Genomic DNA, 23113 nt, shown 5'->3' with positions numbered 1-23113 from the left:
GGCAAGTAAAAGGGTGTGGGCCCTGCAGCACTACCTGTAGTTTGCATTGTGCATTGGAAGCCTAGTTTGCTGTCTGTTTCCACTTCTTTTTTCTTGAGCCCCTCCCGTCTATACCCTTGTGCACTATCCTGACTTCTCCTCCCGTCTGCTTACTTTGTGCCTTCCAATGCACAATGCAAACTACAGGTAGTGCTGCAGGGCCCACACCCTTTTACTTGCCTTACAGAGCAGCTCTTGAGCTGTTACAGTGCCCAGCTGCTGCAAGAAATCAGCTTGAATCCTTCAGGGGCTGGGGCATAGCCAACATGAGCCCCACACCGACGGAGGGTGGAGGTGTTTAATGCGAACTAGGGGTCATCCAAGTGCCGCAAAAGGCCGCCATGCCCTGCACGCCCCTTTTCTCTTTTCATATGCAGACGAGGGTTGAAGCCAACTTTGACCCACTGCTTGGATGACATCGCCATATGCAAATCCATCTGCTGCAGGCCTTCCCCCAGGAATGCTTGCACTAGTTGTTGCATTTGGTTTGTTGTTTGGGGGTGCTTCAGTATTAGGCAGCCTTCTGCCCTCCCATGTTCATCTGAAAATATGTGTTCTCCCTGCAGTTGTTGTCCCCAGATGAGAGTTCCCTTGTGCTGCCTCAGTTGAATCTCCTTTACTTGACAGAGATGTGCCTGAGCAGCGGCCCTCCCCAGCCCTATCCCAAATCATACTTATTTTGCATAGGAGATACCATGGTCATGAAGACTGTTCTCCCAGGGTGCGGTTCATTCATTGCATTCTGGGTATGCTGACCCCTGTGATTTCCCCAAATGTGGGAAACTCGACTGCATTATTTAATGCGAACTAGGGGTCATCCAAGCACCGCAAAAGGCCGCCATGCCCTGCATACCCCTTTTCTCTTTTCATAAGCAGACGAGGTTTGAAGCCAACCTTGACCCACTGCTTGGATGACATCACTTGCTGCCTTTCCAATGAAGCAAGTTTAATTTAATAATAGGTGAAAAACCATCCCTACAAAGGTGATAATCAGATACTTGGCTTTGTGGACACTTTTCAGAGCACAAATTTGTTAGCATAAAAATAAAGCCAGAAAATGAAGAGCTGTTTAATCACTCAATTGGATTTTTCAGCCAGCATATTTCTTTTTCTCTGCAACCCACTGCTAAATTGTGCTTTGTGGCTGTTTTTTTTATAAAATCACTTAATCAAATCTAACTCTGATTACATCAGAGAAGGCCAGGTACCCTACACCATAAGAGGTGGTTTGAAATTTTTACTTGTCTACTTAAAGATCACCAAAATCTGATAACAAGGTCAATTACGTCCCTAGGTGGGATTGAACCACCAACCTTTTGGTTAACAACTGAACACGCTAACTGTTTGTGCCTCAGAGACACTTTGCGAAAGTACATACTGACAAAGGCTAATAAGCATTCATCTAGAACGTTTCCTAGAAAAACTTTAAAAAGTCAATAATCTGGAGAGTTTTTGTAAGATGTTTCTTCCATCAACCAATGAAGAAACACATTGGTACTTTCCCATGATGAGTGAGTGCTTCAGGATCTCTTGCACTTACATGTGCAGCAGAGTACTGTAATGGAAGCATGCTGGGTCCATAACCCAGAGGTAGGCAGATTGAAACTATCCTCTGCTATATGCATTGTTTTTTGTTAATTAAAGTAATCCAAAACTGGGATTGATATTTTTGCTCTTTTATTTTTACTTAAAGTACAATAACTTTTACCATTTTAATTTGTTTTAATAGTATATTGACAGTATTGTTTTCTTTCAAAAATCCACTTAATTTTCTTTACCCTATTATTAAAATGGTAATTGACAAAAACAAACTACATTGTCACCAGAAGAGCAGTACAAAATATACAAGTGATATATTAAAATCATCTTTCCAGCTTTAATTTCAATGATGCCTTGGTGCAACAATTTTGTGAGAAACATCTTCACCCATAAAGAAAGATTTTCTTAATTCCTTACCTGTGTGCTGATTAGATATCACCTTGTTTTCACATTAAACAGACTTCCCCTTGAGGAAGCAGCAAGGATGCAGTGACGTTTATGTTTCCTGGTGTCAACCTGTATTATTTCAGTAGACATTGAAATGAGGATGCATCTTGCTGCCTTTCCAATGAAGCAAGTTTAATTCAGTAATAGGTGAAAAACCATTCCTACTAAAGGTGTTAATCAGAGACTTGGCTTTGTGGACACTTTTCAGAGAGCAAATTTGTTAGCATAAACATAAAATCAGAAAATGAAGAGCTGTTTAATCACTCAATTGGACTTTTCTGCCAGCATAATTTTTTTTCTCTGCAACCCACTGCTAAATTGTGCTTCCTAGCTGTTTTTTATAAAATCACTTAATCAAATCTAACTCTGATTACATCAGAGAAGGCCGGGTACCCTACACCATAAGAGGGGGTTTGAAATTTTGACTTGTCTACTTAAAGATCACCAAAATCTGATAACAAGGTCAATTACGTCCCTGGGTGGGATTGAATCACCAACCTTTAGGTTAATAGCCATACACACTAACTGATTGCGCCATAGCGACACTTTGCGAAAGCACATACTGACAAAGGCTAATAAGCATTCATCTAGAACGTTTCCTAGAAAAACTTTAAAAAGTCAATAATCTGGAGAATTTTTGTAAGAAACACATTGGTACTTTCCCATGATGAGTGAGTGCTTCAGGATCTCTTGCACTTACATGGGCTATTAACCAAAAGGTTCCCACCCAGTGATGTAATTGACCTTGTGATCAGATTTTGGTGATCTTTAAGTAGACAAGTCAAAATTTCAAACCCCCTCTTATGGTGTAGGGTACCTGGCCTTCTCTGACGTAATCAGAGTTAGATTTAATTAAGGTGCGCAAGGGCATAGAAGGGAGCGGTTTAAGAAAAGAGAAGTGGAAACAGACAGCAAACTAGGCTGGAGAGAGACCTGAGACAAAGAGATCTGAATTATACGAGAGCCGACCAGGGGAAACACAAATTATGCAGTCAAGTTTCCCACATTTGGGGAAATCGCAGGAGCAGCACACCCAGAGTGCAATGGGTGAGCCTTGCCCTGGGAGAAGCACCTTCATGATCATAGTATCTCACCTGGCAGGTAAGTAGGAGTTGGGCTAGTGCTGGGGAGGGTCGCTGCTCGGGTACGCCCCTGTCAAGTGAAGGAGATCCAACTGAGGCAGCACAAGGGAACTCTCGAAAGAAGAACAAGGCTAGAGGAAGATCTGAGACAAAGAAATCTGACTTTTACCAGAGCTGACCAGAGGAAAGCACAAACACAGTCCCCCACTACCACCAGGAAACATTAACGCCACTGCATCCTTGCTGCTTTCTCATGTGGTAGTCTATTTAATGTGAAAACAAGGTGATATCTAATTAGCACACAGAAAAGAAAATTAAGTGAATTTTTGAAAGAAAACAATACTGTCAATATACTATTAAAACAAATTAAAATGGTAAAAGTTATTGTACTTTAAGTAAAAATAAAAGAGCAAAAATGTCAATCCCAGTTTTGGATTACTTTAATTAACAAAAAAAATGCATATAGCAGAGGATAGTTTCAATCTGCCTACCTCTGGGTTATGGAATCAGCATGCTTCCATTACAGTACTCTGCTGCACATGTATGTGCAAGAGATCCTGAAGCACTCACTCATCATGGGAAAGTACCAATGTGTTTCTTCATTGGTTGATGGAAGAAACATCTTACAAAAACTCTCCACATTATTGACTTTTTAAAATGTTTCTAGGAAACGTTCTAGATGAATGCTTATTAGCCTTTTTCAGTATATGCTTTTGCAAAGTTGTAGCATTTGGTTTGTTGTTTGGGGGTGCTTCAGTATTAGGCAGCCTTCTGCCCTCCCATGTTCATCTGAAAATATGTGTTCTCCCTGCAGTTGTTGTCCCCAGATGAGAGTTCCCTTGTGCTGCCTCAGTTGAATCTCCTTTACTTGACAGAGATGTGCCTGAGCAGCGGCCCTCCCCAGCCCTATCCCAAATCATACTTATTTTGCATAGGAGAGACCATGGTCTTGAAGATTGTTCTCCCAGGGTGAGGTTCATTCATTGCATTCTGGGTATGCTGACCCCTGTGATTTCCCCAAATGTGGGAAACTCAACTGCATTATTTGTGGTAGTGGGGGACTGTGTTTGTGCTTTCCTCTGGTCAGCTCTGGTAAAAGTCAGATTTCTTTGTTTCAGTTCTTCCTCTAGCCTTGTTCTTCTTTCGAGAGTTCCCTTGTGCTGCCTCAGTTGGATCTCCTTCACTTGACAGGGGGGTGCCCGAGCAGCGACCCTCCCCAGCTCTAGCCCAACTTCTACTTACCTGCCAGGTGAGATACTATAATCATGAAGGTGCTTCTCCCAGGGCAAGGCTCACCCATTGCACTCTGGATTTGCTGCCCCTGCGATTTCCCCAAATGTGGGAAACTTGACTGCATAATTTGTGTTTCCCCTGGTCGGCTCTCGTATAATTCAGATCTCTTTGTCTCAGGTCTCTCTCCAGCCTAGTTTGCTGTCTGTTTCCACTTCTCTTTTCTTAAGCCGCTCCATTCTATGGCCTTGCGCACTATCCTTACTTCTCCCGTCTGCTTACTTTGTGCCTTCCAATGCACAATGCAAACTACAGGTAGTGCTGCTGGGCCCACACCCTTTTACTTGCTTTACAGAGCAGCTCTGGAGCTGTTACAGTGCCCAGCTGCTGCAAGAAATCAGCTTGAATGCTTCAGGGGCTGGGGCATAGCCAACATGAGCCCCACACCGAAGGAGGGTGGAGGTGTTTAATGCGAACTAGGGGTCATCCAAGCGCCGCAAAAGGCAGCCATGCCCTGCACACCCCTTTTTTATTTTCATATGCAGACGAGGGTTGAATCCAACTTTGACCCACTGCTTGGATGACATCACCATATGCAAATCCGTCTGCTGCAGGCCTTCCCCCAGGAATGCTTGCACTAGTAGTTGCATTTGGTTTGTTGTTTGGGGGTGCTTCAGTATTAGGCAGCCTTCTGCCCTCCCATGTTCATCTGAAAATATGTGTTCTCCCTGCAGTTGTTGTCCCCAGATGAGAGTTCCCTTGTGCTGCCTCAGTTGAATCTCCTTTACTTGACAGAGATGTGCCTGAGCAGCGGCCCTCCCCAGCCCTATCCCAAATCATACTTATTTTGCATAGGAGATACCATGGTCATGAAGATTGTTCTCCCAGGGTGAGGTTCATTCATTGCACTCTGGGTATGCTGACCCCTGTGTTTTCCCCAAATGTGGGAAACTCGACTGCATTATTTGTGGTAGTGGGGGACTGTGTTTGTGCTTTCCTCTGGTCAGCTCTGGTAAAAGTCAGATTTCTTTGTCTCAGATCTTCCTCTAGCCTTGTTCTTCTTTCGAGAGTTCCCTTGTGCTGCCTCAGTTGGATCTCCTTCACTTGACAGGGGGTGCCCGAGCAGCAATCCTCCACAGCTCTAGCCCAACTCCTACTTACCTGCCAGGTGAGATACTATGATCTTCACTGTTAGGGCAATCAGGATGTGGAATTCCCTGCCAGGGAAGGTGGTAATGGCGGACTCTGTAATTGGATTTAAAAAAGGAATGGATACATTTCTGAATGAAAAAGCTATCCAAGGTTATAATACTTAAAATATCAACATGGTTAATCCGGGGGTAACATGAGTTATAGTAGCTAACTAGTCATAAAACATTATTCAGCAAGTATGTAGAATCATCACAACTTAAAACAGGTTGAACACGATGGGCAATTTGCCTCTATTCAACCTCAAAAACTATGTTACCATATGTTACTATATTACTATGTTACTGTAGTATACAGAACACCACAATGTAATGAGCAGTGATAGTGAGCACTGATGAGGATACTAGAACTGACACTGAGCAGCAAGATGCAGCACTGGACTATTAGTAATGTACTGTAGTATGCTGAGCACCACAATGCAGCACAAGACAATGAGCAGTGATACTGAGCACTGATGAGTATACTACTGAGAACTGACACTGAGCAGGAGAGACACACTACTAGTATTACTGAGCAGCAATAAGTAACCACTGATACTGAGCACTGATATTGAGATTTCCACTGAGAGAACATAGCCACGTCCTCTCCGCTCTCTCTTCAATGCACGAGTAAAAATGGCGGCAACGCGCAGCTCTTTATATGGAATCCGAATCTCGCGAGAATCCGACAGCGGGATGATGACATTTTCCCTTGTTCAGGTTTTCCGAGTCAGGCGGGAACAACCGAGCCTGCCTCGGACCAGTGTAAACCACGTGGAGTTCGTCGGGAATTCGGTTCTCGGAGAACCGAACCCGCTCCTCTATATATACTATATTACTATGTTACTGTAGTATACAGAACACCACAATGCAATGAGCAGTGATAGTGAGCACTGATGAGGATACTAGAACTGACACTGAGCAGCAAGATGCAGCACTGGACTATTAGTAATGTACTGTAGTATGCTGAGCACCACAATGCAGCACAAGACAATGAGCAGTGATACTGAGCACTGATGAGGATACTACTGAGAACTGACACTGAGCAGGAGAGACACACTACTAGTATTACTGAGCAGCAATAAGTAACCACTGATACTGAGCACTGATATTGAGATTTCCACTGAGAGAACATAGCCACGTCCTCTCCGCTCTCTCTTCAATGCACGAGTAAAAATGGCAGCAACGCGCAGCTCTTTATATGGAATCCGAATCTCACGAGAATCTGACAGCGGGATGATGACATTTTCCCTTGTTCAGGTTTTCCGAGTCAGGCAGGAACAACCGAGCCTGCCTCGGACCAATGTAAACCACGTGGAGTTCGTGGGGAATTCGGTTCTCGGAGAACCGAACCCGCTCCTCTCTACCTTATACCCATCAATTGTTTTTATTTTCAATCTAAGCCCCTGCAGTTTTCTGTAAGCATCTGCTTCGCTATGATGATCAACAAGTCACAAGGGCAAACACTCAGGGCTTGAGGCGTAGATCTTAGGACCAGCTGCTACAAGCATGGCAGAGGTGTCACTATCACTGGTGACACCCAGAGAGGTGGCGAGGGAGATTGTAATGCAGTGCGCGCAGATAAACAGCGCAATGGTAAAAAGGAGGCATGGTTTCATAGGTAGGGGCGTGGCCTGGTGGCCTGAATCTACATTTTGTTGCTCCGGGTGTCCCGGGGGTTGGGGGCTGCACCCGGGGACTAGTGTGTGAGCGGTGCTGGCTCCTGCACAGTGACAGGGCATGGCCACCCAGCATGACGCCTCCCTTCTTGACCATGCTGTAATTGCAGTCGCACTGCAGTTCAGCGTGATCATAAAAAATGGTGTAGGCTCCTGCTGGTGCAGACTGTAGAGAAAAGCTGCTGTGACCACGCCCCCTGTGTCTCCTCCGTTGCAGACCCCATTTTGAAGCCTTGCCCCCGGACTAAGAGAAAAGAATGCCCTTGCGCACTATCCTGACTTCTCCTCCCGTCTGCTTAATTTGTGCCTTCCAACGCACAATGCGAACAAGAGGTGGTGCTGCAGGGCCCACACCCTTTTACTTGCCTTACAGAACAGCTCTGGAGCTGTTACAGTGCCCAGCTGCTGCAAGAAATCAGCTTGAATGCATCAGGGGATGGGGCATGGCCAACATGAGCCCCACACCAAAGGAGGGTGGAGGTGTTTAATGCGAACTAGGGGTCATCCAAGCACTGCAAAAGGCCGCCATGCCCTGCATGCCCCTTTTCTCTTTTCATATGCAGATGAGGGTTCCAGTCAACTTTGGCCCACTGCTTGGATTTACATCACCGTATGCAAATCCGTCTGCTGCAGACCTTCCCCCAGGAGTGCTTGTACTAGTTGTTGCATATGGGCCCTCATTCCGAGTCGTTCGCTCTGTAAATTTCATCGCATCGCAGTGAAATTCTGCTTAGTACGCATGCGCAATATTCGCACTGCGACTGCGCCAAGTAATTTTACAATGAAGAAAGTATTTTTACTCACGGCTTTTTCTTCGCTCCGGCGATCGTAATGTGATTGACAGGAAATGGGTGTTACTGGGCGGAAACAGGCCGTTTTATGGGCGTGTGGGAAAAAACGCTACAGTTTCCGGAAAAAACGCAGGAGTGGCCGGAGAAACGGGGGAGTGTCTGGGCGAACTCTGGGAGTGTTTGTGACGTCAAACCAGGAACGACAAGCACTGAACTGATCGCAGATGCCGAGTAAGTCTGAAGCTACTCTGAAACTGCTAAGTAGTTTGTAATCGCAATATTGCGAATACATCGGTCGCAATTTTAAGAAGCTAAGATTCACTCCCAGTAGGCGGCGGCTTAGCGTGTGTAACTCTGCTAAAATCGCCTTGCGAGCGATCAACTCGGAATGAGGGCCATGGTTTGATATTTGATGGTGCTTCAGTATTAGGCTGCCTTCCGCCCTCCCATGTTCATCTGAAAAGATGTGGTCTCCCTGCAGTTGTTGTCCCAAGATGAGAGTTCCCTTGTGCTGCCTCAGTTGAATCTCCTTTACTTGACAGAGATGTGCCTGAGCAGCGGCCCTCACCAGCCCTATCCCAAATCATACTTATTTTGCATAGGAGATACCATGGTCATGAAGATTGTTCTCCCAGGGTGAGGTTCATTCATTGCATTCTGGGTATGCTGACCCCTGTGATTTTCCCAAATGTGGGAAACTCGACTGCATTATTTGTGGTAGTGGGGGACTGTGTTTGTGCTTTCCTCTGGTCAGCTCTGGTAAAAGTCAGATTTCTTTGTCTCAGATCTTCCTCTAGCCTTGTTCTTCTTTCGAGAGTTCCCTGGTGCTGCTTCAGTTGGATCTCCTTCACTTCACAGGGGGGAACCCGAGCTCTAGCCCAACTCCTACTTACCTGCCAGGTGAGATACTATGATCATGAAGGTGCTTCTCCCAGGGCAAGGCTCAACCATTGCACTCTGGGTGTGCTGCTCTTGCGATTTCCCCAAATGTGGGAAACTTGACTGCATAATTTGTGTTTCCCCTCGTCGGCTCTCGTATAATTCAGATCTCTTTGTCTCAGGTCTCTCTCCAGCCTAGTTTGCTGTCTGTTTCCACTTCTCTTTTCTTGAGCCGCTCCCTTCTATGCCCTTGCGCACTATCCTGACTTCTCCCGTCTGCTTACTTCGTGCCTTCCAACGCACAATGCGAACTACAGGTAGTGCTGCAGGGCCCACACCCTTTTACTTGCCTTACAGAGTAGCTCTGGAGCAGTTACAGTGCCCAGCTGCTGCAAGAAATCAGCTTGAATGCTTCAGGGGCTGGGGCATAGCCAACATGAGCCCCACACCGAAGGAGGGAGGAGGTGTGTAATGCAAACTAGGGGTCATCCAAGCGCTGCAAAAGGCCGCCATGCCCTGCACGCCCCTTTTCTCTTTTCATATGCAGACGAGGGTTGAAGCCAACTTTGACCCACTGCTTGGATGACATCACCATATGCAAATCCATCTGCTGCAGGCCTTCCCCCAGGAATGCTTGCACTAGTTGTTGCATTTGGTTTGTTGTTTGGGGGTGCTTCAGTATTAGGCAGCCTTCTGCCCTCACATGTTCATCTGAAAATATGTGTTCTCCCTGCAGTTGTTGTCCCCAGATGAGAGTTCCCTTGTGCTGCCTCAGTTGAATCTCCTTTACTTGACAGAGATGTGCCTGAGAAGCGGCCCTCCCCAGCCCTATCCCAAATCATACTTATTTTGCATAGGCGATACCATGGTCATGAAGATTGTTCTCCCAGGGTGAGGTTCATTCATTGCATTCTGGGTATGCTGACCCCTGTGATTTCCCCAAATGTGGGAAACTCGACTGCATTATTTGTGGTAGTGGGGGACTGTGTTTGTGCTTTCCTCTGGCCAGCTCTGGAAAAAGTCAGATTTCTTTGTCTCAGATCTTCCTCTAGCCTTGTTCTTCTTTCGAGAGTTCCCTTGTGCTGCCTCAGTTGGATCTCTTTCACTTGACAGGGGGGTGCCCGAACAGCGACCCTCCCCAGCTCTAGCCCAACTCCTACTTACCTGCCAGGTGAGATACTATGATCATGAAGGTGCTTCTCCCAGGGCAAGGCTCACCCATTGCACTCAGGGTGTGCTGCCCCTGCGATTTCCCCAAATGTGGGAAACTTGACTGCATAATTTGTGTTTCCCTTGGTCGGCTCTCGTATAATTCAGATCTCTTTGTCTCAGGTCTCTCTCCAGCCTAGTTTGCTGTCTGTTTCCACTTCTCTTTTCTTCAGCCGCTCCCTTCTATACCCTTGTGCACTATCCTGACTTCTCCTCCCGTCTGCTTACTTTGTGCCTTCCAATGCACAATGCAAACTACAGGTAGTGCTGCAGGGCCCACACCCTTTTACTTGCCTTACAGAGCAGATCTGGAGCTGTTACAGTGCCCAGCTGCTGCAAGAAATCAGCTTGAATGCTTCAGGGGATGGGGCATGGCCAACATGAGCCCCACACCAAAGGAGGGTGGAGGTGTTTAATGCGAACTAGGGGTCATCCAAGCACCGCAAAAGGCCGCCATGCCCTGCACGCCCCTTTTCTCTTTTCATATGCAGATGAGGGTTGAAGCCAACTTTGACCCACTGCTTGGATGACATCACCGTATGCAAATCCGTCTTCTGCAGAACTTCCCCCAGGAATGCTTGCACTAGTTGTTGCATTTGGTTTGTTGTTTGGGGGTGCTTCAGTATTAGGCAGCCTTCTGCCCTCCCATGTTCATCTGAAAATATGTGTTCTCCCTGCAGTTGTTGTCCCCAGATGAGAGTTCCCTTGTGCTGCCTCAGTTAAATCTCCTTTACTTGACAGAGATGTGCATGAGCAGCGGCCCTCCCCAGCCCTATTCCAAATCATACTTATTTTGCATAGGAGATACCATGGTCATGAAGATTTTTCTCCCAGGGTGAGGTTCATTCATTGCATTTTGGGTATGCTGACCCCTGTGATTTCCCCAAATGTGGGAAACTCAGCTGCATTATTTGTGGTAGTGGGGGACTGTGTTTGTGCTTTCCTCTGGTCAGCTCTGGTAAAAGTCAGATTTCTTTGTCTCAGATTTTCCTCTAGCCTTGTTCTTCTTTCGAGAGTTCCCTTGTGCTGCCTTAGTTGGATCTCCTTCACTTTACAGGGGGGTACCCGAGCAGCGACCCTCCCCAGCTCTAGCCCAACTCCTACTTACCTGCCAGGTGAGATACTATGATCATGAAGGTACTTCTCCCAGGGCAAGGCTAACCCATTGCACTCTGGGTGTGCTGCTCCTGCGATTTCCCCAAATGTGGGAAACTTGACTGTATAATTTGTGTTTCCCCTGGTCGGCTCTCGTATAATTCAGATCTCTTTGTCTCAGGTCTCTCTCCAGCCTAGTTTGCTGTCTGTTTCCACTTCTCTTTTCTTGAGCCGCTCCCTTCTATGCCCTTGCGCACTATCCTGACTTCTCCTCCTGTCTGCTTACTTTGTGCCTTCCAACGCACAATGCGAACTACAGGTAGTGCTGCAGGGCCCACACCCTTTTACTTGCCTTACAGAGCAGCTCTGGAGCTGTTACAGTGCCCAGCTGCTGCAAGAAATCAGCTTGAATGCTTCAGGGGCTGGGGCATAGCCAACATGAGCCCAACACCAAAGGAGGGTGGAGGTGTTTAATGCAAACTAGGGGTCAGCCAAGCGCCGCAAAAGGCCACCATGCCCTGCACGCCCCTTTTCTCTTTTCATATGCAGACGAGGGTTGAAGCCAACTTTGACCCACTGCTTGGATGACATCACCATATGCAAATCCATCTGCGGCAGGCCTTCCCCCAGGAATGCTTGCACTAGTTGTTGCATTTGGTTTGTTGTTTGGGGGTGCTTCAGTATTAGGCAGCCTTCTGCCCTCCCATGTTCATCTGAAAATATATGTTCTCCCTGCAGTTGTTGTCCCAAGATGAGAGTTCCCTTGTGCTGCCTCAGTTGAATCTCCTTTACTTGACAGAGATGTGCATGAGCAGCGGCCCTCCCCAGCCCTATTCCAAATCATACTTATTTTGCATAGGAGATACCATGGTCATGAAGATTTTTCTCCCAGGGTGAGGTTCATTCATTGCATTTTGGGTATGCTGACCCCTGTGATTTCCCCAAATGTGGGAAACTTGACTGCATTATTTGTGGTAGTGGGAGACTGTGTTTGTGCTTTCCTCTGGTCAGCTCTGGTAAAAGTCAGATTTCTTTGTCTCAGATCTTCCTCTAGCCTTGTTCTTCTTTCAAGAGTTCCCTGGTGCTGCCTCAGTTGGATCTCCTTCACTTCACAGGGGGGAACCCGAGCAGCGACCCTCCCCAGCTCTAGCCCAACTCCTACTTACCTGCCAGGTGAGATACTATGATCATGAAGGTGCTTCTCCCAGGGCAAGGCTCAACCATTGCACTCTGGGTGTGCTGCTCCTGCGATTTCCCCAAAATGTGGGAAACTTGACTGCATAATTTGTGTTTCCCCTCGTCGGCTCTCGTATAATTCAGATCTCTTTGTCTCAGGTCTCTCTCCAGCCTAGTTTGCTGTCTGTTTCCACTTCTCTTTTCTTGAGCCGCTCCCTTCTATGCCCTTGCGCACCATCCTGACTTCTCCCGTCTGCTTACTTCGTGCCTTCCAACGCACAATGCGAACTACAGGTAGTGCTGCAGGGTCCACACCCTTTTACTTGCCTTACAGAGTAGCTCTGGAGCAGTTACAGTGCCCAGCTGCTGCAAGAAATCAGCTTGAATGCTTCAGGGGCTGGGGCATAGCCAACATGAGCCCCACACCGAAGGAGGGTGGAGGTGTGTAATGCGAACTAGGGGTCATCCAAGCGCTGCAAAAGGCCGCCATGCCCTGCACGCCCCTTTTCTCTTTTCATATGCAGACGAGGGTTGAAGCCAACTTTGACCCACTGCTTGGATGACATCACCATATGCAAATCCATCTGCTGCAGGCCTTCCCCCAGGAATGCTTGCACTAGTTGTTGCATTTGGTTTGTTGTTTGGGGGTGCTTCAGTATTAGGCAGCCTTCTGCCCTCACATGTTCATCAGAAAATATGTGTTCTCCCTGCAGTTGTTGTCCCCAGATGAGAGTTCCCTTGTGCTGCCTCAGTTGAATCTCCTTTACTTGACAGAGATGTGCCTGAGCAGCGGCCCTCCCCAGCCCTATCCCAAATCATACTTATTTTGCATAGGCGATACCATGGTCATGAAGATTGTTCTCCCAAGGTGAGGTTCATTCATTGCATTCTGGGTATGCTGACCCCTGTGATTTCCCCAAATGTGGGAAACTCGACAGCATTATTTGTGGTAGTGGGGGACTGTGTTTGTGCTTTCCTCTGGTCAGCTCTGGAAAAAGTCAGATTTCTTTGTCTCAGATCTTCCTCTAGCCTTGTTCTTCTTTCGAGAGTTCCCTTGTGCTACCTCAGTTGGATCTCTTTCACTTGACAGGGGGGTGCCCGAACAGCGACCCTCCCCAGCTCTAGCCCAACTCCTACTTACCTGCCAGGTGAGATACTATGATTATGAAGGTGCTTCTCCCAGGGCAAGGCTCACCCATTGCACTCTGGGTGTGCTGCCCCTGCGATTTCCCCAAATGTGGGAAACTTGACTGCATAATTTGTGTTTCCCCTGGTCGGCTCTCGTATAATTCAGATCTCTTTGTCTCAGGTCTCTCTCCAGCCTAGTTTGCTGTCTGTTTCCAATTCTCTTTTCTTGAGCCGCTCCCTTCTATGCCCTTGCGCACTATCCTGACTTCTCCTCCTGTCTGCTTACTTTGTGCCTTCCAACGCACAATGCGATCTACAGGTAGTGCTGCAGGGCCCAGACCCTTTTACTTGCCTTACAGAGCAGCTCTGGAGCTGTTACAGTGCCCAGCTGCTGCAAGAAATCAGCTTGAATGCTTCAGGGGCTGGGGCATAGCCAACATGAGCCCCACACCAAAGGAGGGTGGAGGTGTTTAATGCAAACTAGGGGTCAGACAAGCGCCGCAAAAGGCCACCATGCCCTGCACGCCCCTTTTCTCTTTTCATATGCAGACGAGGGTTGAAGCCAACTTTGACCCACTGCTTGGATGACATCACCATATGCAAATCCCTCTGCGGCAGGCCTTCCCCCAGGAATGCTTGCACTAGTTGTTGCATTTGGTTTGTTGTTTGGGGGTGCTTCAGTATTAGGCAGCCTTCTGCCCTCCCATGTTCATCTGAAAATATATGTTCTCCCTGCAGTTGTTGTCCCAAGATGAGAGTTCCCTTGTGCTGCCTCAGTTGAATCTCCTTTACTTGACAGAGATGTGCATGAGCAGCGGCCCTCCCCAGCCCTATTCCAAATCATACTTATTTTGCATAGGAGATACCATGGTCATGAAGATTTTTCTCCCAGGGTGAGGTTCATTCATTGCATTTTGGGTATGCTGACCCCTGTGATTTCCCCAAATGTGGGAAACTTGACTGCATTATTTGTGGTAGTGGGAGACTGTGTTTGTGCTTTCCTCTGGTCAGCTCTGGTAAAAGTCAGATTTCTTTGTCTCAGATTTTCCTTTAGCCTTGTTCTTCTTTCGAGAGTTCCCTTGTGCTGCCTCAGTTGGATCTCCTTCACTTTACAGGGGGGTGCCCGAGCAGCGACCCTCCCCAGCTCTAGCCCAACTCCTACTTACCTGCCAGGTGAGATACTATGATCATGAAGGTGCTTCTCCCAGGGCAAGGCTCACCCATTGTACTCTGGGTGTGCTGCTCCTGCGATTTCCCCAAATGTGGGAAACTTGACTGCATAATTTGTGTTTCCCCTGGTCGGCTCTCGTATAATTCAGATCTCTTTGTCTCAGGTCTCTCTCCAGCCTAGTTTGCTGTCTGTTTCCACTTCTCTTTTCTTCAGCCGCTCCCTTCTATACCCTTGTGCACTATCCTGACTTCTCCTCCCGTCTGCTTACTTTGTGCCTTCCAATGCACAATGCAAACTACAGGTAGTGCTGCAGGGCCCACACCCTTTTACTTGCCTTACAGAGCAGCTCTGGAGCTGTTGCAGTGCCAAGCTGCTGCAAGAAATCAGCTTGAATGCTTCAGGGGCTGGGGCATAGCCAACATGAGCCCCACACCGAAGGAGGGTGGAGGTGTTTAATGCAAACTAGGGGTCAGACAAGCGCAGCAAAAGGCCACCATGCGCTGCACGCCCCTTTTCTGTTTTCATATGCAGACTAGGGTTGAAGCCAACTTTGACCCACTGCTTGGATGACATCACCATATGCAAATCCATCTGCGGCAGGCCTTCCCCCAGGAATGCTTGCACTAGTTGTTGCATTTGGTTTGTTGTTTGGGGGTGCTTCAGTATTAGGCAGCCTTCTGCCCTCCCATGTTCATCTGAAAATATGTGTTCTCCCTGCAGTTGTTGTCCCTAGATGAGAGTTCCCTTGTGCTGCCTCAGTTGAATCTCCTTAACTTGACAGAGATGTGCCTGAGCAGCGGCCCTCCCCAGCTCTATCCCAAATCATACTTATTTTGCATAGGAGATACCATGGTCATGAAGATTATTCTCCCAGGGTGAGGTTCATTCATTGCATTCTGGGTATGCTGACCCCTGTGATTTCCCCAAATGTGGGAAACTCGACTGCTTTATTTGTGGTAGTGGGGGACTGTGTTTGTGTTTTCCTCTGGTCAGCTCTGGTAAAAGTCAGATTTCTTTGTTTCAGAGCCTTGTTCTTCTTTTGAGAGTTCCCTTGTGCTGCCTCAGTTGGATCTCCTTCACTTGACAGGGGGGTGCCCGAGCAGAGACCCTCCCCAGCTCTAGCCCAACTCCTACTTACCTGCCAGGTGAGATACTATGATCATGAAGGTGCTTCTCCCAGGGCAAGGCTCACCCATTGCACTCTGGGTGTGCTGCCCCTGCGATTTCCCCAAATGTGGGAAACTTGACTGCATAATTTGTGTTTCCCCTGGTCGGCTCTCGTATAATTCAGATCTCTTTGTCTCAGGTCTCTCTCCAGCCTAGTTTGCTGTCTGTTTCCACTTCTCTTTTCTTCAGCCGCTCCCTTCTATGCCCTTGTGCACTATCCTGACTTCCCCGTCTGCTTACTTTGTGCCTTCCAACGCACAATGCAAACTACAGGTAGTGCTGCAGGGCCCACACCCTTTTACTTGCTTTACAGAGCAGCTCTGGAGCTGTTACAGTGCCCAGCTGCTGCAAGAAATCAGCTTGAATGCTTCAGGGGCTGGGGCATAGCCAACATGAGCCCCACACCGAAGGAGGGTGGAGGTGTTTAATGCGAACTAGGGGTCATCCAAGCGCCGCAAAAGGCAGCCATGCCCTGCACACCCCTTTTTTATTTTCATATGCAGACGAGGGTTGAAGCCAACTTTGACCCACTGCTTGGATGACATCACCATATGCAAATCCGTCTGCTGCAGGCCTTCCCCCAGGAATGCTTGCACTAGTAGTTGCATTTGGTTTGTTGTTTGGGGGTGCTTCAGTATTAGGCAGCCTTCTGCCCTCCCATGTTCATCTGAAAATATGTGTTCTCCCTGCAGTTGTTGTCCCCAGATGAGAGTTCCCTTGTGCTGCCTCAGTTGAATCTCCTTTACTTGACAGAGATGTGCCTGAGCAGCGGCCCTCCCCAGCCCTATCCCAAATCATACTTATTTTGCATAGGAGATACCATGGTCATGAAGATTGTTCTCCCAGGGTGAGGTTCATTCATTGCACTCTGGGTATGCTGACCCCTGTGATTTCCCCAAATGTGGGAAACTCGACTGCATTATTTGTGGTAGTGGGGGACTGTGTTTGTGCTTTCCTCTGGTCAGCTCTGGTAAAAGTCAGATTTCTTTGTCTCAGATCTTCCTCTAGCCTTGTTCTTCTTTCGAGAGTTCCCTTGTGCTGCCTCAGTTGGATCTCCTTCACTTGACAGGGGGTGCCCGAGCAGCAATCCTCCACAGCTCTAGCCCAACTCCTACTTACCTGCCAGGTGAGATACTATGATCTTCACTGTTAGGGCAATCAGGATGTGGAATTCCCTGCCAGGGAAGGTGGTAATGGCGGACTCTGTAATTGGATTTAAAAAAGGAATGGATACATTTCTGAATGAAAAAGCTATCCAAGGTTATAATACTTAAAATATCAACATGGTTAATCCGGGGGTAACATGAGTTATAGTAGCTAACTAGTCATAAAACATTATTCAGCAAGTATGTAGAATCATCACAACTTAAAACAGGTTGAACACGATGGGCAATTTGCCTCTATTCAACCTCAAAAACTATGTTACCATATGTTACTATATTACTATGTTACTGTAGTATACAGAACACCACAATGTAATGAGCAGTGATAGTGAGCACTGATGAGGATACTAGAACTGACACTGAGCAGCAAGATGCAGCACTGGACTATTAGTAATGTACTGTAGTATGCTGAGCACCACAATGCAGCACAAGACAATGAGCAGTGATACTGAGCACTGATGAGGATACTACTGAGAACTGACACTGAGCAGGAGAGACACACTACTAGTATTACTGAGCAGCAATAAGTAACCACTGATACTGAGCACTGATATTGAGATTTCCACTGAGAGAACATAGCCACGTCCTCTCCGCTCTCTCTTCAATGCACGAGTAAAAATGGCGGCAACGCGCAGCTCTTTATATGGAATCCGAATCTCGCGAGAATCCGACAGCGGGATGATGACATTTTCCCTTGTTCAGGTTTTCCGAGTCAGGCAGGAACAACCGAGCCTGCCTCGGACCAGTGTAAACCACGTGGAGTTCGTCGGGAATTCGGTTCTCGGAGAACCGAACCCGCTCCTCTATATATACTATATTACTATGTTACTGTAGTATACAGAACACCACAATGCAATGAGCAGTGATAGTGAGCACTGATGAGGATACTAGAACTGACACTGAGCAGCAAGATGCAGCACTGGACTATTAGTAATGTACTGTAGTATGCTGAGCACCACAATGCAGCACAAGACAATGAGCAGTGATACTGAGCACTGATGAGGATACTACTGAGAACTGACACTGAGCAGGAGAGACACACTACTAGTATTACTGAGCAGCAATAAGTAACCACTGATACTGAGCACTGATATTGAGATTTCCACTGAGAAAACATAGCCACGTCCTCTCCGCTCTCTCTTCAATGCACGAGTAAAAATGGCAGCAACGCGCAGCTCTTTATATGGAATCCGAATCTCACGAGAATCTGACAGCGGGATGATGACATTTTCCCTTGTTCAGGTTTTCCGAGTCAGGCAGGAACAACCGAGCCTGCCTCGGACCAATGTAAACCACGTGGAGTTCGTGGGGAATTCGGTTCTCGGAGAACCGAACCCACTCCTCTCTACCTTATACCCATCAATTGTTTTTATTTTCAATCTAAGCCCCTGCAGTTTTCTGTAAGCATCTGCTTCGCTATGATGATCAACAAGTCACAAGGGCAAACACTCAGGGCTTGAGGCGTAGATCTTAGGACCAGCTGCTACAAGCATGGCAGAGGTGTCACTATCACTGGTGACACCCAGAGAGGTGGCGAGGGAGATTGTAATGCAGTGCGCGCAGATAAACAGCGCAATGGTAAAAAGGAGGCATGGTTTCATAGGTAGGGGCGTGGCCTGGTGGCCTGAATCTACATTTTGTTGCTCCGGGTGTCCCGGGGGTTGGGGGCTGCACCCGGGGACTAGTGTGTGAGCGGTGCTGGCTCCTGCACAGTGACAGGGCATGGCCACCCAGCATGACGCCTCCCTTCTTGACCATGCTGTAATTGCAGTCGCACTGCAGTTCAGCGTGATCATAAAAAATGGTGTAGGCTCCTGCTGGTGCAGACTGTAGAGAAAAGCTGCTGTGACCACGCCCCCTGTGTCTCCTCCGTTGCAGACCCCATTTTGAAGCCTTGCCCCCGGACTAAGAGAAAAGAATGCCCTTGCGCACTATCCTGACTTCTCCTCCCGTCTGCTTAATTTGTGCCTTCCAACGCACAATGCGAACAACAGGTGGTGCTGCAGGGCCCACACACTTTTACTTGCCTTACAGAACAGCTCTGGAGCTGTTACAGTGCCCAGCTGCTGCAAGAAATCAGCTTGAATGCATCAGGGGATGGGGCATGGCCAACATGAGCCCCACACCAAAGGAGGGTGGGGGTGTTTAATGCGAACTAGGGGTCATCCAAGCACTGCAAAAGGCCGCCATGCCCTGCATGCCCCTTTTCTCTTTTCATATGCAGATGAGGGTTCCAGTCAACTTTGGCCCACTGCTTGGATTTACATCACCGTATGCAAATCCGTCTGCTGCAGACCTTCCCCCAGGAGTGCTTGTACTAGTTGTTGCATATGGGCCCTCATTCCGAGTCGTTCGCTCTGTAAATTTCATCGCATCGCAGTGAAATTCTGCTTAGTACGCATGCGCAATATTCGCACTGCGACTGCGCCAAGTAATTTTACAATGAAGAAAGTATTTTTACTCACGGATTTTTCTTCGCTCCGGCGATCGTAATGTGATTGACAGGAAATGGGTGTTACTGGGCGGAAACAGGCCGTTTTATGGGCGTGTGGGAAAAAACGCTACAGTTTCCGGAAAAAACGCAGGAGTGGCCGGAGAAACGGGGGAGTGTCTGGGCGAACTCTGGGAGTGTTTGTGACGTCAAACCAGGAACGACAAGCACTGAACTGATCGCAGATGCAGAGTAAGTCTGAAGCTACTCTGAAACTGCTAAGTAGTTTGTAATCGCAATATTGCGAATACATCGGTCGCAATTTTAAGAAGCTAAGATTCACTCCCAGTAGGCGGCGGCTTAGCGTGTGTAACTCTGCTAAAATCGCCTTGCGAGCGATCAACTCGGAATGAGGGCCATGGTTTGATATTTGATGGTGCTTCAGTATTAGGCAGCCTTCCGCCCTCCCATGTTCATCTGAAAAGATGTGGTCTCCCTGCAGTTGTTGTCCCCAGATGAGAGTTCCCTTGTGCTGCCTCAGTTGAATCTCCTTTACTTGACAGAGATGTGCCTGAGCAGCGGCCCTCACCAGCCCTATCCCAAATCATACTTATTTTGCATAGGAGATACCATGGTCATGAAGATTGTTCTCCCAGGGTTAGGTTCATTCATTGCATTCTGGGTATGCTGACCCCTGTGATTTTCCCAAATGTGGGAAACTCGACTGCATTATTTGTGGTAGTGGGGGACTGTGTTTGTGCTTTCCTCTGGTCAGCTCTGGTAAAAGTCAGATTTCTTTGTCTCAGATCTTCCTCTAGCCTTGTTCTTCTTTCGAGAGTTCCCTGGTGCTGCTTCAGTTGGATCTCCTTCACTTCACAGGGGGGAACCCGAGCAGCGACCCTCCCCAGCTCTAGCCCAACTCCTACTTACCTGCCAGGTGAGATACTATGATCATGAAGGTGCTTCTCCCAGGGCAAGGCTCAACCATTGCACTCTGGGTGTGCTGCTCCTGCGATTTCCCCAAATGTGGGAAACTTGACTGCATAATTTGTGTTTCCCCTCGTCGGCTCTCGTATAATTCAGATCTCTTTGTCTCAGGTCTCTCTCCAGCCTAGTTTGCTGTCTGTTTCCACTTCTCTTTTCTTGAGCCGCTCCCTTCTATGCCCTTGCGCACTATCCTGACTTCTCCCGTCTGCTTACTTCGTGCCTTCCAATGCACAATGCGAACTACAGGTAGTGCTGCAGGGCCCACACCCTTTTACTTGCCTTACAGAGTAGCTCTGGAGCAGTTACAGTGCCCAGCTGCTGCAAGAAATCAGCTTTAATGCTTCAGGGGCTGGGGCATAGCCAACATGAGCCCCACACCGAAGGAGGGAGGAGGTGTGTAATGCAAACTAGGGGTCATCCAAGCGCTGCAAAAGGCCGCCATGCCCTGCACGCCCCTTTTCTCTTTTCATATGCAGACGAGGGTTGAAGCCAACTTTGACCCACTGCTTGGATGACATCACCATATGCAAATCCATCTGCTGCAGGCCTTCCCCCAGGAATGCTTGCACTAGTTGTTGCATTTGGTTTGTTGTTTGGGAGTGCTTCAGTATTAGGCAGCCTTCTGCCCTCACATGTTCATCTGAAAATATGTGTTCTCCCTGCAGTTGTTGTCCCCAGATGAGAGTTCCCTTGTGCTGCCTCAGTTGAATCTCCTTTACTTGACAGAGATGTGCCTGAGCAGCGGCCCTCCCCAGCCCTATCCCAAATCATACTTATTTTGCATAGGCGATACCATGGTCATGAAGATTGTTCTCCCAGGGTGAGGTTCATTCATTGCATTCTGGGTATGCTGACCCCTGTGATTTCCCCAAATGTGGGAAACTCGACTGCATTATTTGTGGTAGTGGGGGACTGTGTTTGTGCTTTCCTCTGGCCAGCTCTGGAAAAAGTCAGATTTCTTTGTCTCAGATCTTCCTCTAGCCTTGTTCTTCTTTCGAGAGTTCCCTTGTGCTGCCTCAGTTGGATCTCTTTCACTTGACAGGGGGGTGCCCGAACAGCGACCCTCCCCAGCTCTAGCCCAACTCCTACTTACCTGCCAGGTGAGATACTATGATCATGAAGGTGCTTCTCCCAGGGCAAGGCTCACCCATTGCACTCTGGGTGTGCTGCCCCTGCGATTTCCCCAAATGTGGGAAACTTGACTGCATAATTTGTGTTTCCCTTGGTCGGCTCTCGTATAATTCAGATCTCTTTGTCTCAGGTCTCTCTCCAGCCTAGTTTGCTGTCTGTTTCCACTTCTCTTTTCTTCAGCCGCTCCCTTCTATACCCTTGTGCACTATCCTGACTTCTCCTCCCGTCTGCTTACTTTGTGCCTTCCAATGCACAATGCAAACTACAGGTAGTGCTGCAGGGCCCACACCCTTTTACTTGCCTTACAGAGCAGCTCTGGAGCTGTTACAGTGCCCAGCTGCTGCAAGAAATCAGCTTGAATGCTCCAGGGGATGGGGCATGGCCAACATGAGCCCCACACCAAAGGAGGGTGGAGGTGTTTAATGCGAACTAGGGGTCATCCAAGCACCGCAAAAGGCCGCCATGCCCTGCACGCCCCTTTTCTCTTTTCATATGCAGATGAGGGTTGAAGCCAACTTTGACCCACTGCTTGGATGACATCACCGTATGCAAATCCGTCTTCTGCAGAACTTCCCCCAGGAATGCTTGCACTAGTTGTTGCATTTGGTTTGTTGTTTGGGGGTGCTTCAGTATTAGGCAGCCTTCTGCCCTCCCATGTTCATCTGAAAATATGTGTTCTCCCTGCAGTTGTTGTCCCCAGATGAGAGTTCCCTTGTGCTGCCTCAGTTAAATCTCCTTTACTTGACAGAGATGTGCATGAGCAGCGGCCCTCCCCAGCCCTATTCCAAATCATACATATTTTGCATAGGAGATACCATGGTCATGAAGATTTTTCTCCCAGGGTGAGGTTCATTCATTGCATTTTGGGTATGCTGACCCCTGTGATTTCCCCAAATGTGGGAAACTCAACTGCATTATTTGTGGTAGTGGGGGACTGTGTTTGTGCTTTCCTCTGGTCAGCTCTGGTAAAAGTCAGATTTCTTTGTCTCAGATTTTCCTCTAGCCTTGTTCTTCTTTCGAGAGTTCCCTTGTGCTGCCTTAATTGGATCTCCTTCACTTTACAGGGGGGTACCCTAGCAGCGACCCTCCCCAGCTCTAGCCCAACTCCTACTTACCTGCCAGGTGAGATACTATGATCATGAAGGTGCTTCTCCCAGGGCAAGGCTAACCCATTGCACTCTGGGTGTGCTGCTCCTGCGATTTCCCCAAATGTGGGAAACTTGACTGTATAATTTGTGTTTCCCCTGGTCGGCTCTCGTATAATTCAGATCTCTTTGTCTCAGGTCTCTCTCCAGCCTAGTTTGCTGTCTGTTTCCACTTCTCTTTTCTTGAGCCGCTTACTTCTATGCCCTTGCGCACTATCCTGACTTCTCCTCCTGTCTGCTTACTTTGTGCCTTCCAACGCACAATGCGAACTACAGGTAGTGCTGCAGGGCCCACACCCTTTTACTTGCCTTACAGAGCAGCTCTGGAGCTGTTACAGTGCCCAGCTGCTGCAAGAAATCAGCTTGAATGCTTCAGGGGCTGGGGCATAGCCAACATGAGCCCCACACCAAAGGAGGGTGGAGGTGTTTAATGCAAA

The 23113-nt window shown here is 48.0% G+C and overlaps 22 non-coding genes and 4 pseudogenes across 22 annotated transcripts; 25 read left to right on the top strand and 1 right to left on the bottom strand.

Moving 5' to 3' along the window:
• The first annotated feature begins 709 nt into the window (after positions 1–709).
• Positions 710–888, top strand: LOC135035564 (U1 spliceosomal RNA; annotated as a pseudogene).
• A 2083-nt stretch (positions 889–2971) lies between these two features.
• On the bottom strand, positions 2972–3134 carry LOC135035489 (U1 spliceosomal RNA). The gene has a single exon (XR_010230525.1). It is a non-coding gene; the product is annotated as a U1 spliceosomal RNA (small nuclear RNA).
• An 891-nt stretch (positions 3135–4025) lies between these two features.
• On the top strand, positions 4026–4189 carry LOC135035597 (U1 spliceosomal RNA). The gene has a single exon (XR_010230605.1). It is a non-coding gene; the product is annotated as a U1 spliceosomal RNA (small nuclear RNA).
• A 152-nt stretch (positions 4190–4341) lies between these two features.
• Positions 4342–4504, top strand: LOC135035550 (U1 spliceosomal RNA). The gene has a single exon (XR_010230569.1). It is a non-coding gene; the product is annotated as a U1 spliceosomal RNA (small nuclear RNA).
• Positions 4505–5175: 671 nt separating this feature from the next.
• LOC135035596 (U1 spliceosomal RNA) lies at positions 5176–5339 on the top strand. Its single transcript, XR_010230604.1, has one exon. It is a non-coding gene; the product is annotated as a U1 spliceosomal RNA (small nuclear RNA).
• Positions 5340–8579: 3240 nt separating this feature from the next.
• Positions 8580–8743, top strand: LOC135035509 (U1 spliceosomal RNA). Its single transcript, XR_010230545.1, has one exon. It is a non-coding gene; the product is annotated as a U1 spliceosomal RNA (small nuclear RNA).
• Positions 8744–8879: 136 nt separating this feature from the next.
• Positions 8880–9015, top strand: LOC135035548 (U1 spliceosomal RNA; annotated as a pseudogene).
• Positions 9016–9713: 698 nt separating this feature from the next.
• LOC135035621 (U1 spliceosomal RNA) lies at positions 9714–9877 on the top strand. The gene has a single exon (XR_010230627.1). It is a non-coding gene; the product is annotated as a U1 spliceosomal RNA (small nuclear RNA).
• A 152-nt stretch (positions 9878–10029) lies between these two features.
• On the top strand, positions 10030–10192 carry LOC135035492 (U1 spliceosomal RNA). Its single transcript, XR_010230528.1, has one exon. It is a non-coding gene; the product is annotated as a U1 spliceosomal RNA (small nuclear RNA).
• A 674-nt stretch (positions 10193–10866) lies between these two features.
• LOC135035598 (U1 spliceosomal RNA) lies at positions 10867–11030 on the top strand. Its single transcript, XR_010230606.1, has one exon. It is a non-coding gene; the product is annotated as a U1 spliceosomal RNA (small nuclear RNA).
• Positions 11031–11182: 152 nt separating this feature from the next.
• On the top strand, positions 11183–11345 carry LOC135035505 (U1 spliceosomal RNA). Its single transcript, XR_010230541.1, has one exon. It is a non-coding gene; the product is annotated as a U1 spliceosomal RNA (small nuclear RNA).
• A 674-nt stretch (positions 11346–12019) lies between these two features.
• On the top strand, positions 12020–12183 carry LOC135035442 (U1 spliceosomal RNA). The gene has a single exon (XR_010230481.1). It is a non-coding gene; the product is annotated as a U1 spliceosomal RNA (small nuclear RNA).
• Positions 12184–12335: 152 nt separating this feature from the next.
• On the top strand, positions 12336–12472 carry LOC135035545 (U1 spliceosomal RNA; annotated as a pseudogene).
• A 698-nt stretch (positions 12473–13170) lies between these two features.
• LOC135035449 (U1 spliceosomal RNA) lies at positions 13171–13334 on the top strand. The gene has a single exon (XR_010230488.1). It is a non-coding gene; the product is annotated as a U1 spliceosomal RNA (small nuclear RNA).
• A 152-nt stretch (positions 13335–13486) lies between these two features.
• On the top strand, positions 13487–13649 carry LOC135035508 (U1 spliceosomal RNA). Its single transcript, XR_010230544.1, has one exon. It is a non-coding gene; the product is annotated as a U1 spliceosomal RNA (small nuclear RNA).
• A 674-nt stretch (positions 13650–14323) lies between these two features.
• LOC135035440 (U1 spliceosomal RNA) lies at positions 14324–14487 on the top strand. The gene has a single exon (XR_010230480.1). It is a non-coding gene; the product is annotated as a U1 spliceosomal RNA (small nuclear RNA).
• Positions 14488–14639: 152 nt separating this feature from the next.
• LOC135035499 (U1 spliceosomal RNA) lies at positions 14640–14802 on the top strand. The gene has a single exon (XR_010230535.1). It is a non-coding gene; the product is annotated as a U1 spliceosomal RNA (small nuclear RNA).
• A 674-nt stretch (positions 14803–15476) lies between these two features.
• On the top strand, positions 15477–15640 carry LOC135035425 (U1 spliceosomal RNA). Its single transcript, XR_010230462.1, has one exon. It is a non-coding gene; the product is annotated as a U1 spliceosomal RNA (small nuclear RNA).
• Positions 15641–15782: 142 nt separating this feature from the next.
• LOC135035466 (U1 spliceosomal RNA) lies at positions 15783–15945 on the top strand. Its single transcript, XR_010230503.1, has one exon. It is a non-coding gene; the product is annotated as a U1 spliceosomal RNA (small nuclear RNA).
• Positions 15946–16615: 670 nt separating this feature from the next.
• Positions 16616–16779, top strand: LOC135035410 (U1 spliceosomal RNA). Its single transcript, XR_010230448.1, has one exon. It is a non-coding gene; the product is annotated as a U1 spliceosomal RNA (small nuclear RNA).
• Positions 16780–20019: 3240 nt separating this feature from the next.
• LOC135035616 (U1 spliceosomal RNA) lies at positions 20020–20183 on the top strand. Its single transcript, XR_010230622.1, has one exon. It is a non-coding gene; the product is annotated as a U1 spliceosomal RNA (small nuclear RNA).
• Positions 20184–20335: 152 nt separating this feature from the next.
• Positions 20336–20471, top strand: LOC135035529 (U1 spliceosomal RNA; annotated as a pseudogene).
• Positions 20472–21169: 698 nt separating this feature from the next.
• LOC135035620 (U1 spliceosomal RNA) lies at positions 21170–21333 on the top strand. Its single transcript, XR_010230626.1, has one exon. It is a non-coding gene; the product is annotated as a U1 spliceosomal RNA (small nuclear RNA).
• A 152-nt stretch (positions 21334–21485) lies between these two features.
• LOC135035490 (U1 spliceosomal RNA) lies at positions 21486–21648 on the top strand. Its single transcript, XR_010230526.1, has one exon. It is a non-coding gene; the product is annotated as a U1 spliceosomal RNA (small nuclear RNA).
• A 674-nt stretch (positions 21649–22322) lies between these two features.
• LOC135035619 (U1 spliceosomal RNA) lies at positions 22323–22486 on the top strand. The gene has a single exon (XR_010230625.1). It is a non-coding gene; the product is annotated as a U1 spliceosomal RNA (small nuclear RNA).
• A 152-nt stretch (positions 22487–22638) lies between these two features.
• LOC135035512 (U1 spliceosomal RNA) lies at positions 22639–22801 on the top strand. Its single transcript, XR_010230548.1, has one exon. It is a non-coding gene; the product is annotated as a U1 spliceosomal RNA (small nuclear RNA).
• The last annotated feature ends 312 nt before the right edge of the window (positions 22802–23113 follow it).

Source organism: Pseudophryne corroboree, unplaced genomic scaffold (genome assembly GCF_028390025.1).
Source record: "Pseudophryne corroboree isolate aPseCor3 unplaced genomic scaffold, aPseCor3.hap2 scaffold_606, whole genome shotgun sequence".
In the NCBI taxonomy this organism is placed as follows: Eukaryota; Metazoa; Chordata; class Amphibia; order Anura; family Myobatrachidae; genus Pseudophryne; species Pseudophryne corroboree.
This window is presented reverse-complemented; position numbering and strand designations above follow the sequence as displayed.